The sequence below is a fragment of the Microtus ochrogaster genome, chromosome 1 (genome assembly GCF_000317375.1).
Source record: "Microtus ochrogaster isolate Prairie Vole_2 chromosome 1, MicOch1.0, whole genome shotgun sequence".
Taxonomy (NCBI): domain Eukaryota; kingdom Metazoa; phylum Chordata; class Mammalia; order Rodentia; family Cricetidae; genus Microtus; species Microtus ochrogaster.
In genome coordinates this window covers 20,102,721-20,108,720 of record NC_022009.1, presented here as the reverse complement: position 1 = coordinate 20,108,720, position 6,000 = coordinate 20,102,721, and the positions used below count along the sequence as shown (strand labels likewise).

The window sequence follows — 6,000 nt, the reverse complement described above, 5'->3', positions numbered from 1 at the left end:
TCTACAGAGTGAGTTCGAGGACAACCAAGGTTGCAGAGACCCTGTCTTGGAAAAAAAAAACAAAACAAAAACAATCCAACTCAAAAAGTCCATCCATGGGTTAAAAAGAAAACAGAAGAAACAATTCTACAGAAACTGTAGTATCAGTAGCTGAATTGCACTTAGTAAATATTTGGGCTTCCTTAAATACCAAACAGCGCCAAAGTCATTTAAACAAGGAAACAGACAGAAGGCTTATTACAGACTTAAATACCCTGGACCAAACATCCAAACAACACCTTTATATAGTGTGCTTGTGTGTGTGCACACTCAGGGGTGCCTGGGTTCATTTGTTCCAGACAGTCTCTGGACTGTCCTAGTTGACCTAGAACTCACTATGTAAAGCAGGCAGGCTTCAAAATCAGAGATCCACCTGCCTCGTACTGCCACCAAAAATGCTTAAGACTTAGTGTACTTTCTTACAAGCTTCATGGACCAAGTATTTCCATCTTGTATTGCAAAATCTAACATAGACAACCTTTTCATTTCTTAGAAAAGGCATCTCATTATGTAAGGTAAGGCTGGCTTTGACTATGCGATTTTCCTGCCTCAGCTTGCAAAGTGCTGGGATTGAGGGGAGGGGGCTTAGTGGGTAAAGTGCTTGCTATGTACATATGGAGGCTGAGCCCCGATCCTAGAACTCATCTAAAAACCCAGCATGATGAAAATCTGAGGACCCCAGGGGTCCTCTGGATCAGTAAGGCTAACTGAAACGGTTAAATTCCTGATTCAGTAAGAGACCCCAGCTCAAAACATGAGATGGGGCCAGGCGTGGCAGCACACATCTTTAATCTCAGCACTCAAAAGGCAGAGGCAGGCAATTCTGTGAGTTCAAGGGCAGCTGGGTCTACACAGAGAATTCCAGGTGAGCCAGAGCTATGAGACCTTATCTCACCCCATCCCTCAAAAAAAAAAAAAAAAAAAAAGGTGGGGGATGGTGGAGGATATCAACATTAATCAATCTCTAAGATCCACACATGTGTGAGCAGGTATGTACATACACAGACACACACACACACACACACACACACACACACACAAATCTGTATCCATGGTGATTGTGAGGGGTAGTTACAGTTAGAAATTATTTTTTCTATTGTTTTTATTGAGCTATATATTTTTCTCCACTCTCCTACCTTCCTCCCCCTTCCCTTCTGTCCTCTCCCATAATCCCCACGCTCCCAATTTACTCAGGAGATCTTGTCTTTAGAAAAAAATTTAAGAAAGCATTCTATTACTGACAGAACACATGTATGAAAAACAAAGTCTTGAGACTTAATTTCAATAAAAGACATTGCTTTTCTTCCTGCACATATAAAAGTATGAAGGGTTAAAAAAAAATCTTTGTTTTCTCAGCAAATGCTAAACATTTGAATAAAAATGACCCCACAGAATAACAGAAGTCCTCTTGTTATTGTCCAAAGTCTTTCTGTGACACTGCACTGGTAGAACAACAATGATTCCTGAATGAAGGAACAGACACCTGGATTGTTCCTATTCCTGAAAACAATGTTCCAATTAAGAGTGTGCCAGAATCCTCCAACAGCATGAGAAGCTTTTTAAAACACTTTAATAATACAGACGTTAAATGGCTTACATTTTGTCAGGAATGCTAAGATACAGTGGCTAGAGAGATTGCTTAAAATTAAGAGCACTGGCAGCTCTTGCAGAGGACCAAGATTTGGTTCTCAGAATCTAGATGGTGGCTCACAACTGGTTGTTCCAAAGGATCTGATACCCTCTTCTGGCCTATGTGGGCATCAGGTACGTGTGCAAACAGAAATGCATGCAGACAAAACACTCATACATACAACACTAAAACAACACACGAAGTAAAAAGAGAAAGAATTATACAGCAGGATCTCTAAGACCCAGAACTGGGTCACAGTGGAAACAGGGTGCATCGAAGATCACAAGGCGGCTCCCAGTAACACAGGTGCTGTTTTAGAGGTGCATTCAGCATGGAAGTCCCTTCTAAAACCATTGCCACAAATAAAAGCAGTAGGGTGGCAACCAGGCAGTTTAGAAGGTGTGGGCGGAAGTGGTGTAGGCCAACAGGTACAGTGCGGAGAATGAGCGGGCAAAGTTTGCCGAAAGCCTGTGCCCTGAAGATTCCATAAGGAAGCAGGCTCACGGGTCACAGTACCCTGCGGGATTCCAAGCCTGCACAGGATGAGAGCAGAACAGAAAGTTCGCTAAGCAGCAGACCAGGAAGCAAGATGAAAGCTGTCACTGTGTGGATTGAGACTCACCGACCAATTGACGTGCATTTCATGATGCACACCACTGGACGCTTACCAACACATCCTTCAAAGTATTGTGGGGTTTGAAAGAAAATGGCCCCCAAGGGAAGTGGCACTATCAAGAGGCATGGTTTGTTGAAGTGAGTGTGGCTTTCTGGAGGAAAGTGTGTCACTGTAGAGGCTAAGCTTTGAGGTTACATATGCTCAAGTCACATGCAGCGTCTCAGTTCACTTCCTGTTGCCTTCAGATCAAGACACAGCTCCTTCTCCAGCACCATATCTGCCTCCCACCTCATTCCACCATAATGATAATGGACTAAACCTCTGAACTGTAAGCCACCCCAACTATGTTTTCTTTTACAAGAGTTGCCATGGTCATGGGGTCTATTCTCAGCAACAAAAACCCTAAGGTCATTTTGTGTCTATGACCAAAACCACAGCATTACATTGACCTTGCATCTCTTCTAAACTTCCTTGTGATTTTACATTCAATGTGTAGCATCTGCATTTTTTTTAAAAAAGCACACCAGTCAGGCCTGATGGAATACAGCTTCAATCCCAGTGGAAGAAGAAGGCAGCAATATCAGGGTTCAAGGTTGGCCTCAACCACATAGCAAGGTCAAAGTCAGACTCACATACACAAGACCCATCTCAACAGAAAGCAAAAGCATGTGATACATATGTGGTAAAAGTACAAATACGTGAGAATAATAAAGAATAAAAGCAGAGTAATGTTTCCCTAGGAGGAGAGATAGGGAACACATTTTTTAACTGCTTGATATGATAGATAAAATTCTCATGTGCTCGGGGGGGATGGGTGTCTGTCTGTTACTCTTCTCCACAACCTGAAGCATTTTTGAAGAAAAGAACAAATGTTTAAAAAAAAAATACGAGTATAACTGTCTTCTAGAAAAACGAAACAGATCCATGCTGTCTGCAGCTATAGTTCTTGAGAACACGAAGCATGCCTGTAGCCTAAAACCCTTTCTAGCATCCTCGGCAACTGAGTAAAATGCAAAAGCTTCTGGGCGAAAATGAAAAGGACAGGGAATCTGGAAGCGCTGTCTTTATCCTCACTTTTTTGAAAACTAACTCACTGTAGCTAACTCCTGCTGAGAGCAAAGAGGATGCCAGTCAACACCAACACTGCGCCAGTTTAATTTAATGGTATTACTTTGCCTTGCTTTGCAATTACTCCCACGTTCCCTGGGGGAAACTAATGGATTACTAAAAATAAAATGGGGATTAAGTGAATCATTCGGATGTTTTGGCTTCCAACTCAAACTGGCTTTAACATAAAGGAAATGGATTGGCTCAAATACTGGATGTCCTGAGTAGGGACAGGCTTCAGGGCTGGTTGCCCTGAATTCTGGGTTCTGGACTCTGTCTTCCGCCCTGTGTGGCTTTCTTGCTCAGTCTGGGAGCCAGCAGGCTGAAGCCACACCAGACCTCACACCGACACAATGACATCCAGAGAAAGGCAGACATTTCCCTGAGTTCTGTCCTAAGTATGAGGAGACTTTTGGGTCTCACGAGCTAGAGCAAGAGTCGAGGGCTGTCCCTGAGCCCATTTCCCTCGCCAGGCATTGCCCAAGAATGGACGATGGAGCCACAGTTGGTAAACCAATTGCTGACCAGCAGCATGGGGCTACAGCTTACCAGGCCCAGCCTGCAGCTGTAGTCAGTTTCTCAGACTAATACACAGGAAACAGATGGCACATGTGATCTGCTGCAGTCCTGATGCCCATTCGGCTGGCCATTACAGGAAGTAGCCCAGACAAATAATGTGTGTGTAGAAACAATAAAGAAAACGCTATCGTGATGCGCGTGTACATAAAGCTGAAAGGTCAAACCCATCCCCAGGAATTCAAGCACAGGGAGCCAACACTCGATGGTAAAACACGACAAGGCTACTTACTGTATTCTGGCGCCATAATCACAGACGTAAGACAGCAACGTTCACACGAATGGCATATAATCTGCAAACAGAGAAGAGAAGCTTTGTAAGACCTAAGAGATGTCAATAAGACTACAAAGTTTATAGAATCTTGACAAGGGACTTATCTTTCAAGTGGACAGGCTAGTCTTCTGAAGGAAGCAGCATTAATTAGGTTTGACTGGATGTGTCTATAATATTAGAGCATTATAAATATTTCTAAGATCATCTGTATCAACTATAAATTGAACTTTTGTTTGTTTGAAATTCTTTTTGGGAGGGGTGTCGGGTCTCTCTCTATTGCCCTGGCTGTTCTGGACCTCGCCATGTAGATCAGGCTGGCCTTGAACTCAGACACATTCTCCTCTGCCTCTGGAGTGCTGGGGTTTAAAGTGTGTGGTACCACATCCAGTTTGGGGATTCATTTTATTAGCTTTAATTTTATGTATGTGTATGTATCTATGTTAAGTACACGTGCTTGTGGGTACCTGCGTAGGCCAGGAAGGGGCACTGGATCCCCTGAAGCTAGAGTTACAGGAGGTTGTGAGCTGATAAGGATGCTAGGAACATAATGGGTCTCTGTAAGAACAGCAGGAGCTCCTAACCGCTGAGCTGTTTTTCCTGCTCTAGATTCAAACAAAGAAAGAAAGAAAGAAAGAAAGAAAGAAAGAAAGAAAGAAAGAAAGAAAGAAAGAAAGAAAGAAAGAAAGAAAGGGAAAGGAAAGAAAGGAAAGGAAAAGAAAAGAAAAGAAAAGAAAAGAAAAGAAAAGAAGCAACATATCCCAAACAGCCCAATTAAGTAATATTGCTCTGGACTTCTAAAACAAAAAGGAAAAATATTAAATGGACCTTAAACATTATGTAGCTTTAAAAGAAAATTAAAAAGATAAGAGTGTTAGCTGGACCTCTACAACACTCAATTAACCTATTCCTGATATAGCATGAGGCTGGGTTAATCAGCTTCGATTTCTAAATCTCTAAACTCAAGGATCTGAGGAAATAGTCCTGAGCAAAGATAAAATAGAAAAATAAAAAATAAAAAAAATTGCACTCATCTACTTCAACAAAGACTCTTGGACACTGGAATGTCCAAGATATCATTTGATATCCACAAGTGAAATATAATAGTGTCACCCATGCCCAGCCCAGAGATCTAGTAATAGTACAGCAGGCACCCACCTTCATGGCATATCTTAGAAATTTGGGAGGCTGAGGAGTTTGAGGCCAGCATAGGTAACATTGCAACAAACAGTGAAAACATAAAAACACAATACTCTCAATTAAAAGGATCTTATGATGGTTAGTTTTAAAGTCAACTTTCTAAAACCTAGAATTCCCTGAAAAGAAACTTTGAATTGAGCAACTGTTTACATCAGACATGTGGACATGTCTGTAGGGGAGAGCCTTGACTGTTAACTGATAGACAACACAGCCCACTGCAGGCAACACCATTCCCTGGGCAGGTACTGTGTACTATAAAGGACAAGAAAAGGCTAGAGGAGAGGAGAAAGGAGCATGGGCGCATTCATTTCTCTCTCCTCTCAGGTGTGGTACAGTGTGTCTTATTGCATTCTTAATGTTTAAGTTTGCGTAGATGTAAAAGGGAAACCAGAAGCCCTAAAATAAATGACATTTGCAACACACCTACCCACCACCAAAGAACTCATTCCAAATGCATGAAGATTATCACAAATAAGACAAGACAATAAAAAGACAGGCCATCAAATAGGACCTCAAAATGACCAGTATACAGCTAGAAATACGCCCAGATTCATCCATCAC

At 42.1% G+C, this 6,000-nt stretch overlaps 1 protein-coding gene and 1 pseudogene across 6 annotated transcripts in view; one reads left to right on the top strand and one right to left on the bottom strand.

Annotated features, from left to right (window-relative positions):
- The window catches only part of Sipa1l1 (signal induced proliferation associated 1 like 1), a 287,022-nt gene that overhangs the window by 139,375 nt on the left and 141,647 nt on the right, over positions 1–6,000 (bottom strand). For 5 of the 6 annotated variants that reach the window (XM_005343301.2, XM_013346036.2, XM_026779925.1 and 2 more), the window contains one exon: positions 4,201–4,261. The exons of the other annotated variant lie outside the window; for it this stretch is intronic. The gene's annotated coding sequence lies outside the window, so the exon portion shown is untranslated. The remainder of the gene's footprint in view (positions 1–4,200; positions 4,262–6,000) is intronic. 6 annotated transcript variants of the gene reach the window in all.
- LOC101986890 overlaps positions 1–6,000 on the top strand; it is a 67,397-nt pseudogene that overhangs the window by 29,559 nt on the left and 31,838 nt on the right.